This window comes from Ambystoma mexicanum, chromosome 10 (genome assembly GCF_040938575.1).
Source record: "Ambystoma mexicanum isolate Mex_15411 chromosome 10, UKY_AmexF1_1, whole genome shotgun sequence".
NCBI lineage: Eukaryota > Metazoa > Chordata > Amphibia > Caudata > Ambystomatidae > Ambystoma > Ambystoma mexicanum.
The window spans coordinates 521,606,714-521,616,179 of NC_090932.1; the positions used below are offsets into that span (position 1 = coordinate 521,606,714).

General features: G+C 46.5%; 15 non-coding genes and 16 pseudogenes across 15 annotated transcripts; all 31 read left to right on the forward strand.

Annotated features, from left to right (window-relative positions):
- Nucleotides 1-73: 73 nt before the first annotated feature.
- On the forward strand, nucleotides 74-192 carry LOC138493760 (5S ribosomal RNA). Its single transcript, XR_011276753.1, has one exon. It is a non-coding gene; the product is annotated as a 5S ribosomal RNA (ribosomal RNA).
- Nucleotides 193-298: 106 nt separating this feature from the next.
- LOC138496978 (5S ribosomal RNA) lies at nucleotides 299-417 on the forward strand. The gene has a single exon (XR_011278411.1). It is a non-coding gene; the product is annotated as a 5S ribosomal RNA (ribosomal RNA).
- A 475-nt stretch (nucleotides 418-892) lies between these two features.
- LOC138495805 (5S ribosomal RNA) lies at nucleotides 893-1,001 on the forward strand (annotated as a pseudogene).
- Nucleotides 1,002-1,107: 106 nt separating this feature from the next.
- LOC138497062 (5S ribosomal RNA) lies at nucleotides 1,108-1,226 on the forward strand. The gene has a single exon (XR_011278487.1). It is a non-coding gene; the product is annotated as a 5S ribosomal RNA (ribosomal RNA).
- Nucleotides 1,227-1,332: 106 nt separating this feature from the next.
- LOC138493866 (5S ribosomal RNA) lies at nucleotides 1,333-1,451 on the forward strand. The gene has a single exon (XR_011276850.1). It is a non-coding gene; the product is annotated as a 5S ribosomal RNA (ribosomal RNA).
- A 475-nt stretch (nucleotides 1,452-1,926) lies between these two features.
- On the forward strand, nucleotides 1,927-2,035 carry LOC138495665 (5S ribosomal RNA; annotated as a pseudogene).
- Nucleotides 2,036-2,141: 106 nt separating this feature from the next.
- On the forward strand, nucleotides 2,142-2,257 carry LOC138494978 (5S ribosomal RNA; annotated as a pseudogene).
- Nucleotides 2,258-2,363: 106 nt separating this feature from the next.
- Nucleotides 2,364-2,482, forward strand: LOC138494842 (5S ribosomal RNA). The gene has a single exon (XR_011277556.1). It is a non-coding gene; the product is annotated as a 5S ribosomal RNA (ribosomal RNA).
- A 106-nt stretch (nucleotides 2,483-2,588) lies between these two features.
- On the forward strand, nucleotides 2,589-2,697 carry LOC138495010 (5S ribosomal RNA; annotated as a pseudogene).
- A 475-nt stretch (nucleotides 2,698-3,172) lies between these two features.
- LOC138495806 (5S ribosomal RNA) lies at nucleotides 3,173-3,281 on the forward strand (annotated as a pseudogene).
- Nucleotides 3,282-3,387: 106 nt separating this feature from the next.
- LOC138494869 (5S ribosomal RNA) lies at nucleotides 3,388-3,503 on the forward strand (annotated as a pseudogene).
- Nucleotides 3,504-3,609: 106 nt separating this feature from the next.
- LOC138496979 (5S ribosomal RNA) lies at nucleotides 3,610-3,728 on the forward strand. Its single transcript, XR_011278412.1, has one exon. It is a non-coding gene; the product is annotated as a 5S ribosomal RNA (ribosomal RNA).
- Nucleotides 3,729-3,834: 106 nt separating this feature from the next.
- On the forward strand, nucleotides 3,835-3,953 carry LOC138493761 (5S ribosomal RNA). The gene has a single exon (XR_011276754.1). It is a non-coding gene; the product is annotated as a 5S ribosomal RNA (ribosomal RNA).
- Nucleotides 3,954-4,059: 106 nt separating this feature from the next.
- LOC138493709 (5S ribosomal RNA) lies at nucleotides 4,060-4,178 on the forward strand. The gene has a single exon (XR_011276707.1). It is a non-coding gene; the product is annotated as a 5S ribosomal RNA (ribosomal RNA).
- Nucleotides 4,179-4,653: 475 nt separating this feature from the next.
- On the forward strand, nucleotides 4,654-4,762 carry LOC138495807 (5S ribosomal RNA; annotated as a pseudogene).
- A 106-nt stretch (nucleotides 4,763-4,868) lies between these two features.
- Nucleotides 4,869-4,987, forward strand: LOC138497032 (5S ribosomal RNA). Its single transcript, XR_011278460.1, has one exon. It is a non-coding gene; the product is annotated as a 5S ribosomal RNA (ribosomal RNA).
- Nucleotides 4,988-5,093: 106 nt separating this feature from the next.
- On the forward strand, nucleotides 5,094-5,212 carry LOC138493867 (5S ribosomal RNA). Its single transcript, XR_011276851.1, has one exon. It is a non-coding gene; the product is annotated as a 5S ribosomal RNA (ribosomal RNA).
- Nucleotides 5,213-5,683: 471 nt separating this feature from the next.
- LOC138495575 (5S ribosomal RNA) lies at nucleotides 5,684-5,792 on the forward strand (annotated as a pseudogene).
- Nucleotides 5,793-5,898: 106 nt separating this feature from the next.
- On the forward strand, nucleotides 5,899-6,014 carry LOC138494979 (5S ribosomal RNA; annotated as a pseudogene).
- A 106-nt stretch (nucleotides 6,015-6,120) lies between these two features.
- On the forward strand, nucleotides 6,121-6,239 carry LOC138497008 (5S ribosomal RNA). Its single transcript, XR_011278439.1, has one exon. It is a non-coding gene; the product is annotated as a 5S ribosomal RNA (ribosomal RNA).
- Nucleotides 6,240-6,345: 106 nt separating this feature from the next.
- On the forward strand, nucleotides 6,346-6,454 carry LOC138495469 (5S ribosomal RNA; annotated as a pseudogene).
- A 106-nt stretch (nucleotides 6,455-6,560) lies between these two features.
- Nucleotides 6,561-6,669, forward strand: LOC138495329 (5S ribosomal RNA; annotated as a pseudogene).
- A 475-nt stretch (nucleotides 6,670-7,144) lies between these two features.
- Nucleotides 7,145-7,253, forward strand: LOC138495667 (5S ribosomal RNA; annotated as a pseudogene).
- A 106-nt stretch (nucleotides 7,254-7,359) lies between these two features.
- LOC138494980 (5S ribosomal RNA) lies at nucleotides 7,360-7,475 on the forward strand (annotated as a pseudogene).
- Nucleotides 7,476-7,581: 106 nt separating this feature from the next.
- Nucleotides 7,582-7,700, forward strand: LOC138494854 (5S ribosomal RNA). Its single transcript, XR_011277557.1, has one exon. It is a non-coding gene; the product is annotated as a 5S ribosomal RNA (ribosomal RNA).
- A 106-nt stretch (nucleotides 7,701-7,806) lies between these two features.
- LOC138494930 (5S ribosomal RNA) lies at nucleotides 7,807-7,915 on the forward strand (annotated as a pseudogene).
- Nucleotides 7,916-8,390: 475 nt separating this feature from the next.
- Nucleotides 8,391-8,499, forward strand: LOC138495808 (5S ribosomal RNA; annotated as a pseudogene).
- A 106-nt stretch (nucleotides 8,500-8,605) lies between these two features.
- Nucleotides 8,606-8,721, forward strand: LOC138494870 (5S ribosomal RNA; annotated as a pseudogene).
- A 106-nt stretch (nucleotides 8,722-8,827) lies between these two features.
- On the forward strand, nucleotides 8,828-8,946 carry LOC138496980 (5S ribosomal RNA). The gene has a single exon (XR_011278413.1). It is a non-coding gene; the product is annotated as a 5S ribosomal RNA (ribosomal RNA).
- A 106-nt stretch (nucleotides 8,947-9,052) lies between these two features.
- LOC138493762 (5S ribosomal RNA) lies at nucleotides 9,053-9,171 on the forward strand. Its single transcript, XR_011276755.1, has one exon. It is a non-coding gene; the product is annotated as a 5S ribosomal RNA (ribosomal RNA).
- Nucleotides 9,172-9,277: 106 nt separating this feature from the next.
- Nucleotides 9,278-9,396, forward strand: LOC138496981 (5S ribosomal RNA). Its single transcript, XR_011278414.1, has one exon. It is a non-coding gene; the product is annotated as a 5S ribosomal RNA (ribosomal RNA).
- The last annotated feature ends 70 nt before the right edge of the window (nucleotides 9,397-9,466 follow it).

A 9,466-nucleotide genomic window follows, 5' to 3' on the forward strand; every position in this document is an offset into this window, starting at 1 on the left:
TCTCAATTGGCTTTCAAAACTGCATGGTCTAGCCAACTAGATGCTTAAAGGTACAAATCTCAGAAGGCCCAGAGCCTATGGCCAGACCACACTGAATGCGCCTGATCTCGTCTGATCTCAGAAGCTAAGCAGTGTTGGGCCTAGTTAGTACCTGGATGGGAGACTGCCTGGGAATACCAGGTGCTGTAGGCTTTTTTGTGCTCCATGTTCAGGCAGTGAGCCATTTCTCAATTGGCTTTCAAAACTGCATGGTCTAGCCAACTAGATGCTTAAAGGTACAAATCTCAAAAGGCCCAGAGCCTACGGCCAGACCACACTGAATGCGCCTGATCTCGTCTGATCTCAGAAGCTAAGCAGTGTCGGGCCTAGTTAGTACCTGGATGGGAGACCGCCTGGGAATACCAGGTGCTGTAGGCTTTTTTGTGCTCTATGATTAGTAATTGTGCCACTTCTCAATTTCTTTTTAAATTTGCTTATGATTCCAAAATAAATGTATCCCTTTTAATAGCGGAAATGTTGGACAACAACATGAGGGCTGGCGCTACCTATTTACATAAAATTAACATACGGGTAGTGTGTTCATGGGTAATAAATCTACCTTCACATGTAATGCAGTTCAGAGAATATTGAGTCCATAAAGAGTCTTGAAAGAAAGCCATGGTTGTGTTGGTTGTTCTCTCCAACTCGCTGCAACAGAAACAGGATGGATGGAGTAAAGTTATCCAACCAGACATAGGAGTCCTGAATGGGCCCACAAGTCTTATATATCTCGCCTGATCGAGCCTGATCCAGCGCTGATCGGGTGATGAGCGTGGTATCATGTTGCAAGTGGCTTTATGGCTTAGCTTACTAACTGTAAATGCAAAAGAGTAATACTCTTAGCATTTCTCAATTTTAGGGCTACACCACAATGAATGCGCCCGATCTCGGAAGCTAAGCAGTTTCGGGCCTAGTTAGTACCTGGATGGGAGACCGCCTGGGAATACCAGGTGCTGTAGGCTTTTTTGTGCTCCATGTTCAGGCAGTGAGCCATTTCTCAATTGGCTTTCAAAACTGCATGGTCTAGCCAACTAGATGCTTAAAGGTACAAATCTCAGAAGGCCCAGAGCCTACGGCCACACCACACTGAATGCGCCTGATCTCGTCTGATCTCAGAAGCTAAGCAGTGTTGGGCCTAGTTAGTACCTGGATGGGAGACCGCCTGGGAATACCAGGTGCTGTAGGCTTTTTTGTGCTCCATGTTCAGGCAGTGAGCCATTTCTCAATTGGCTTTCAAAACTGCATGGTCTAGCCAACTAGATGCTTAAAGGTACAAATCTCAGAAGGCCCAGAGCCTACGGCCACACCACACTGAATGCGCCTGATCTCGTCTGATCTCAGAAGCTAAGCAGTGTCGGGCCTAGTTAGTACCTGGATGGGAGACCGCCTGGGAATACCAGGTTCTGTAGGCTTTTTTGTGCTCTATGATTAGTAATTGTGCCACTTCTCAATTTCTTTTTAAATTTGCTTATGATTCCAAAATAAATGTATCCCTTTTAATAGCGGAAATGTTGGACAACAACATGAGGGCTGGTGCTACCTATTTACATAAAATTAACATACGGGTAGTGTGTTCATGGGTAATAAATCTACCTTCACATGTAATGCAGTTCAGAGAATATTGAGTCCATAAAGAGTCTTGAAAGAAAGCCATGGTTGTGTTGGTTGTTCTCTCCAACTCCCTGCAACAGAAACAGGATGGATGGAGTAAAGTTATCCAACCAGACATAGGAGTCCTGAATGGGCCCACAAGTCTTATATATCTCGCCTGATCGAGCCTGATCGAGCGCTGATCGGGTGATGAGCGTGGTATCATGTTGCAAGTGGCTTTATGGCTTAGCTTACTAACTGTAAATGCATAAGAGTAATACTCTTAGCATTTCTCAATTTTAGGGCTACACCACAATGAATGCGCCCGATCTCGGAAGCTAAGCAGTATCGGGCCTAGTTAGTACCTGGATGGGAGACCGCCTGGGAATACCAGGTGCTGTAGGCTTTTTTGTGCTCCATGTTCAGGCAGTGAGCCATTTCTCAATTGGCTTTCAAAACTGCATGGTCTAGCCAACTAGATGCTTAAAGGTACAAATCTCAGAAGGCCCAGAACCCACGGCCACACCACACTGAATGCGCCTGATCTCTGATCTCAGAAGCTAAGCAGTGTCGGGCCTAGTTAGTACCTGGATGGGAGACTGCCTGGGAATACCAGGTGCTGTAGGCTTTTTTGTGCTCCATGTTCAGGCAGTGAGCCATTTCTCAATTGGCTTTCAAAACTGCATGGTCTAGCCAACTAGATGCTTAAAGGTACAAATCTCAGAAGGCCCAGAGCCTACGGCCACACCACACTGAATGCGCCTGATCTCGTCTGATCTCAGAAGCTAAGCAGTGTCGGGCCTAGTTAGTACCTGGATGGGAGACCGCCTGGGAATACCAGGTGCTGTAGGCTTTTTTGTGCTCCATGTTCAGGCAGTGAGCCATTTCTCAATTGGCTTTCAAAACTGCATGGTCTAGCCAACTAGATGCTTAAAGGTACAAATCTCAGAAGGCCCAGAGCCTACGGCCACACCACACTGAATGTGCCTGATCTCAGAAGCTAAGCAGTGTCGGGCCTAATTAGTACCTGGATGGGAGACCGCCTGGGAATACCAGGTGCTGTAGGCTTTTTTGTGCTCTATGATTAGTAATTGTGCCACTTCTCAATTTCTTTTTAAATTTGCTTATGATTCCAAAATAAATGTATCCCTTTTAATAGCGGAAATGTTGGACAACAACATGAGGGCTGGCGCTACCTATTTACATAAAATTAACATACGGGTAGTGTGTTCATGGGTAATAAATCTACCTTCACATGTAATGCAGTTCAGAGAATATTGAGTCCATAAAGAGTCTTGAAAGAAGGCCATGGTTGTGTTGGTTGTTCTCTCCAACTCCCTGCAACAGAAACAGGATGGATGGAGTAAAGTTATCCAACCAGACATAGGAGTCCTGAATGGGCCCACAAGTCTTATATATCTCGCCTGATCGAGCCTGATCGAGCGCTGATCGGGTGATGAGCATGGTATCATGTTGCAGGTGGCTTTATGGCTTAGCTTACTAACTGTAAATGCATAAGAGTAATACTCTTAGCATTTCTCAATTTTAGGGCTACACCACAATGAATGCGCCCGATCTCGGAAGCTAAGCAGTTTCGGGCCTAGTTAGTACCTGGATGGGAGACCGCCTGGGAATACCAGGTGCTGTAGGCTTTTTTGTGCTCCATGTTCAGGCAGTGAGCCATTTCTCAATTGGCTTTCAAAACTGCATGGTCTAGCCAACTAGATGCTTAAATGTACAAATCTCAGAAGGCCCAGAGCCCACGGCCACACCACACTGAATGCGCCTGATCTCTGATCTCAGAAGCTAAGCAGTGTCAGGCCTAGTTAGTACCTGGATGGGAGACCGCCTGGGAATACCAGGTGCTGTAGGCTTTTTTGTGCTCCATGTTCAGGCAGTGAGCCATTTCTCAATTGGCTTTCAAAACTGCATGGTCTAGCCAACTAGATGCTTAAAGGTACAAATCTCAGAAGGCCCAGAGCCTACGGCCAGACCACACTGAATGCGCCTGATCTCGTCTGATCTCAGAAGCTAAGCAGTGTCGGGCCTAGTTAGTACCTGGATGGGAGACCGCCTGGGAATACCAGGTGCTGTAGGCTTTTCTGTGCTCTATGTTCAGGCAGTGAGCCATTTCTCAATTGGCTTTCAAAACTGCATGGTCTAGCCAACTAGATGCTTAAAGGTACAAATCTCAGAAGGCCCAGAGCCTATGGCCAGACCACACTGAATGCGCCTGATCTCGTCTGATCTCAGAAGCTAAGCAGTGTTGGGCCTAGTTAGTACCTGGATGGGAGACTGCCTGGGAATACCAGGTGCTGTAGGCTTTTTTGTGCTCCATGTTCAGGCAGTGAGCCATTTCTCAATTGGCTTTCAAAACTGCATGGTCTAGCCAACTAGATGCTTAAAGGTACAAATCTCAAAAGGCCCAGAGCCTACGGCCAGACCACACTGAATGCGCCTGATCTCGTCTGATCTCAGAAGCTAAGCAGTGTCGGGTCTAGTTAGTACCTGGATGGGAGACCGCCTGGGAATACCAGGTGCTGTAGGCTTTTTTGTGCTCTATGATTAGTAATTGTGCCACTTCTCAATTTCTTTTTAAATTTGCTTATGATTCCAAAATAAATGTATCCCTTTTAATAGCGGAAATGTTGGACAACAACATGAGGGCTGGCGCTACCTATTTACATAAAATTAACATACGGGTAGTGTGTTCATGGGTAATAAATCTACCTTCACATGTAATGCAGTTCAGAGAATATTGAGTCCATAAAGAGTCTTGAAAGAAAGCCATGGTTGTGTTGGTTGTTCTCTCCAACTCGCTGCAACAGAAACAGGATGGATGGAGTAAAGTTATCCAACCAGACATAGGAGTCCTGAATGGGCCCACAAGTCTTATATATCTCGCCTGATCGAGCCTGATCCAGCGCTGATCGGGTGATGAGCGTGGTATCATGTTGCAAGTGGCTTTATGGCTTAGCTTACTAACTGTAAATGCAAAAGAGTAATACTCTTAGCATTTCTCAATTTTAGGGCTACACCACAATGAATGCGCCCGATCTCGGAAGCTAAGCAGTTTCGGGCCTAGTTAGTACCTGGATGGGAGACCGCCTGGGAATACCAGGTGCTGTAGGCTTTTTTGTGCTCCATGTTCAGGCAGTGAGCCATTTCTCAATTGGCTTTCAAAACTGCATGGTCTAGCCAACTAGATGCTTAAAGGTACAAATCTCAGAAGGCCCAGAGCCTACGGCCACACCACACTGAATGTGCCTGATCTCGTCTGATCTCAGAAGCTAAGCAGTGTTGGGCCTAGTTAGTACCTGGATGGGAGACCGCCTGGGAATACCAGGTGCTGTAGGCTTTTTTGTGCTCCATGTTCAGGCAGTGAGCCATTTCTCAATTGGCTTTCAAAACTGCATGGTCTAGCCAACTAGATGCTTAAAGGTACAAATCTCAGAAGGCCCAGAGCCTACGGCCACACCACACTGAATGCGCCTGATCTCGTCTGATCTCAGAAGCTAAGCAGTGTCGGGCCTAGTTAGTACCTGGATGGGAGACCGCCTGGGAATACCAGGTTCTGTAGGCTTTTTTGTGCTCTATGATTAGTAATTGTGCCACTTCTCAATTTCTTTTTAAATTTGCTTATGATTCCAAAATAAATGTATCCCTTTTAATAGCGGAAATGTTGGACAACAACATGAGGGCTGGCGCTATTTACATAAAATTAACATACGGGTAGTGTGTTCATGGGTAATAAATCTACCTTCACATGTAATGCAGTTCAGAGAATATTGAGTCCATAAAGAGTCTTGAAAGAAAGCCATGGTTGTGTTGGTTGTTCTCTCCAACTCCCTGCAACAGAAACAGGATGGATGGAGTAAAGTTATCCAACCAGACATAGGAGTCCTGAATGGGCCCACAAGTCTTATATATCTCGCCTGATCGAGCCTGATCGAGCGCTGATCGGGTGATGAGCGTGGTATCATGTTGCAAGTGGCTTTATGGCTTAGCTTACTAACTGTAAATGCATAAGAGTAATACTCTTAGCATTTCTCAATTTTAGGGCTACACCACAATGAATGCGCCCGATCTCGGAAGCTAAGCAGTATCGGGCCTAGTTAGTACCTGGATGGGAGACCGCCTGGGAATACCAGGTGCTGTAGGATTTTTTGTGCTCCATGTTCAGGCAGTGAGCCATTTCTCAATTGGCTTTCAAAACTGCATGGTCTAGCCAACTAGATGCTTAAAGGTACAAATCTCAGAAGGCCCAGAACCCACGGCCACACCACACTGAATGCGCCTGATCTCTGATCTCAGAAGCTAAGCAGTGTCGGGCCTAGTTAGTACCTGGATGGGAGACTGCCTGGGAATACCAGGTGCTGTAGGCTTTTTTGTGCTCCATGTTCAGGCAGTGAGCCATTTCTCAATTGGCTTTCAAAACTTCATGGTCTAGCCAACTAGATGCTTAAAGGTACAAATCTCAGAAGGCCCAGAGCCTACGGCCACACCACACTGAATGCGCCTGATCTCGTCTGATCTCAGAAGCTAAGCAGTGTCGGGCCTAGTTAGTACCTGGATGGGAGACCGCATGGGAATACCAGGTGCTGTAGGCTTTTTTGTGCTCCATGTTCAGGCAGTGAGCCATTTCTCAATTGGCTTTCAAAACTGCATGGTCTAGCCAACTAGATGCTTAAAGGTACAAATCTCAGAAGACCCAGAGCCTACGGCCAGACCACACTGAATGTGTCTGATCTCAGAAGCTAAGCAGTTTCGGGCCTAGTTAGTACCTGGATGGGAGACCGCCTGGGAATACCAGGTGCTGTAGGCTTTTTTGTGCTCCATGTTCAGGCAGTGAGCCATTTCTCAATTGGCTTTCAAAACTGCATGGTCTAGCCAACTAGATGCTTAAAGGTACAAATCTCAGAAGGCCCAGAGCCTACGGCCACACCACACTGAATGTGCCTGATCTCAGAAGCTAAGCAGTGTCGGGGCTAGTTAGTACCTGGATGGGAGACCGCCTGGGAATACCAGGTGCTGTAGGCTTTTTTGTGCTCTATGATTAGTAATTGTGCCACTTCTCAATTTCTTTTTAAATTTGCTTATGATTCCAAAATAAATGTATCCCTTTTAATAGCGGAAATGTTGGACAACAACATGAGGGCTGGCGCTACCTATTTACATAAAATTAACATACGGGTAGTGTGTTCATGGGTAATAAATCTACCTTCACATGTAATGCAGTTCAGAGAATATTGAGTCCATAAAGAGTCTTGAAAGAAAGCCATGGTTGTGTTGGTTGTTCTCTCCAACTCCCTGCAACAGAAACAGGATGGATGGAGTAAAGTTATCCAACCAGACATAGGAGTCCTGAATGGGCCCACAAGTCTTATATATCTCGCCTGATCGAGCCTGATCGAGCGCTGATCGGGTGATGAGCGTGGTATCATGTTGCAAGTGGCTTTATGGCTTAGCTTACTAACTGTAAATGCATAAGAGTAATACTCTTAGCATTTCTCAATTTTAGGGCTACACCACAATGAATGCGCCCGATCTCGGAAGCTAAGCAGTATCGGGCCTAGTTAGTACCTGGATGGGAGACCGCCTGGGAATACCAGGTGCTGTAGGCTTTTTTGTGCTCCATGTTCAGGCAGTGAGCCATTTCTCAATTGGCTTTCAAAACTGCATGGTCTAGCCAACTAGATGCTTAAAGGTACAAATCTCAGAAGGCCCAGAACCCACGGCCACACCACACTGAATGCGCCTGATCTCTGATCTCAGAAGCTAAGCAGTGTCGGGCCTAGTTAGTACCTGGATGGGAGACTGCCTGGGAATACCAGGTGCTGTAGGCTTTTTTGTGCTCCATGTTCAGGCAGTGAGCCATTTCTCAATTGGCTTTCAAAACTGCATGGTCTAGCCAACTAGATGCTTAAAGGTACAAATCTCAGAAGGCCCAGAGCCTACGGCCACACCACACTGAATGCGCCTGATCTCGTCTGATCTCAGAAGCTAAGCAGTGTCGGGCCTAGTTAGTACCTGGATGGGAGACCGCCTGGGAATACCAGGTGCTGTAGGCTTTTTTGTGCTCCATGTTCAGGCAGTGAGCCATTTCTCAATTGGCTTTCAAAACTGCATGGTCTAGCCAACTAGATGCTTAAAGGTACAAATCTCAGAAGGCCCAGAGCCTACGGCCACACCACACTGAATGTGCCTGATCTCAGAAGCTAAGCAGTGTCGGGCCTAGTTAGTACCTGGATGGGAGACCGCCTGGGAATACCAGGTGCTGTAGGCTTTTTTGTGCTCTATGATTAGTAATTGTGCCACTTCTCAATTTCTTTTTAAATTTGCTTATGATTCCAAAATAAATGTATCCCTTTTAATAGCGGAAATGTTGGACAACAACATGAGGGCTGGCGCTACCTATTCACATAAAATTAACATACGGGTAGTGTGTTCATGGGTAATAAATCTACCTTCACATGTAATGCAGTTCAGAGAATATTGAGTCCATAAAGAGTCTTGAAAGAAAGCCATGGTTGTGTTGGTTGTTCTCTCCAACTCCCTGCAACAGAAACAGGATGGATGGAGTAAAGTTATCCAACCAGACATAGGAGTCCTGAATGGGCCCACAAGTCTTATATATCTCGCCTGATCGAGCCTGATCGAGCGCTGATCGGGTGATGAGCATGGTATCATGTTGCAGGTGGCTTTATGGCTTAGCTTACTAACTGTAAATGCATAAGAGTAATACTCTTAGCATTTCTCAATTTTAGGGCTACACCACAATGAATGCGCCCGATCTCGGAAGCTAAGCAGTTTCGGGCCTAGTTAGTACCTGGATGGGAGACCGCCTGGGAATACCAGGTGCTGTAGGCTTTTTTGTGCTCCATGTTCAGGCAGTGAGCCATTTCTCAATTGGCTTTCAAAACTGCATGGTCTAGCCAACTAGATGCTTAAATGTACAAATCTCAGAAGGCCCAGAGCCCACGGCCACACCACACTGAATGCGCCTGATCTCTGATCTCAGAAGCTAAGCAGTGTCAGGCCTAGTTAGTACCTGGATGGGAGACCGCCTGGGAATACCAGGTGCTGTAGGCTTTTTTGTGCTCCATGTTCAGGCAGTGAGCCATTTCTCAATTGGCTTTCAAAACTGCATGGTCTAGCCAACTAGATGCTTAAAGGTACAAATCTCAGAAGGCCCAGAGCCTACGGCCAGACCACACTGAATGCGCCTGATCTCGTCTGATCTCAGAAGCTAAGCAGTGTCGGGCCTAGTTAGTACCTGGATGGGAGACCGCCTGGGAATACCAGGTGCTGTAGGCTTTTTTGTGCTCCATGTTCAGGCAGTGAGCCATTTCTCAATTGGCTTTCAAAACTGCATGGTCTAGCCAACTAGATGCTTAAAGGTACAAATCTCAGAAGGCCCAGAGCCTATGGCCAGACCACACTGAATGCGCCTGATCTCGTCTGATCTCAGAAGCTAAGCAGTGTTGGGCCTAGTTAGTACCTGGATGGGAGACTGCCTGGGAATACCAGGTGCTGTAGGCTTTTTTGTGCTCCATGTTCAGGCAGTGAGCCATTTCTCAATTGGCTTTCAAAACTGCATGGTCTAGCCAACTAGATGCTTAAAGGTACAAATCTCAAAAGGCCCAGAGCCTACGGCCAGACCACACTGAATGCGCCTGATCTCGTCTGATCTCAGAAGCTAAGCAGTGTCGGGCCTAGTTAGTACCTGGATGGGAGACCGCCTGGGAATACCAGGTGCTGTAGGCTTTTTTGTGCTCTATGATTAGTAATTGTGCCACTTCTCAATTTCTTTTTAAATTTGCTTATGATTCCAAAA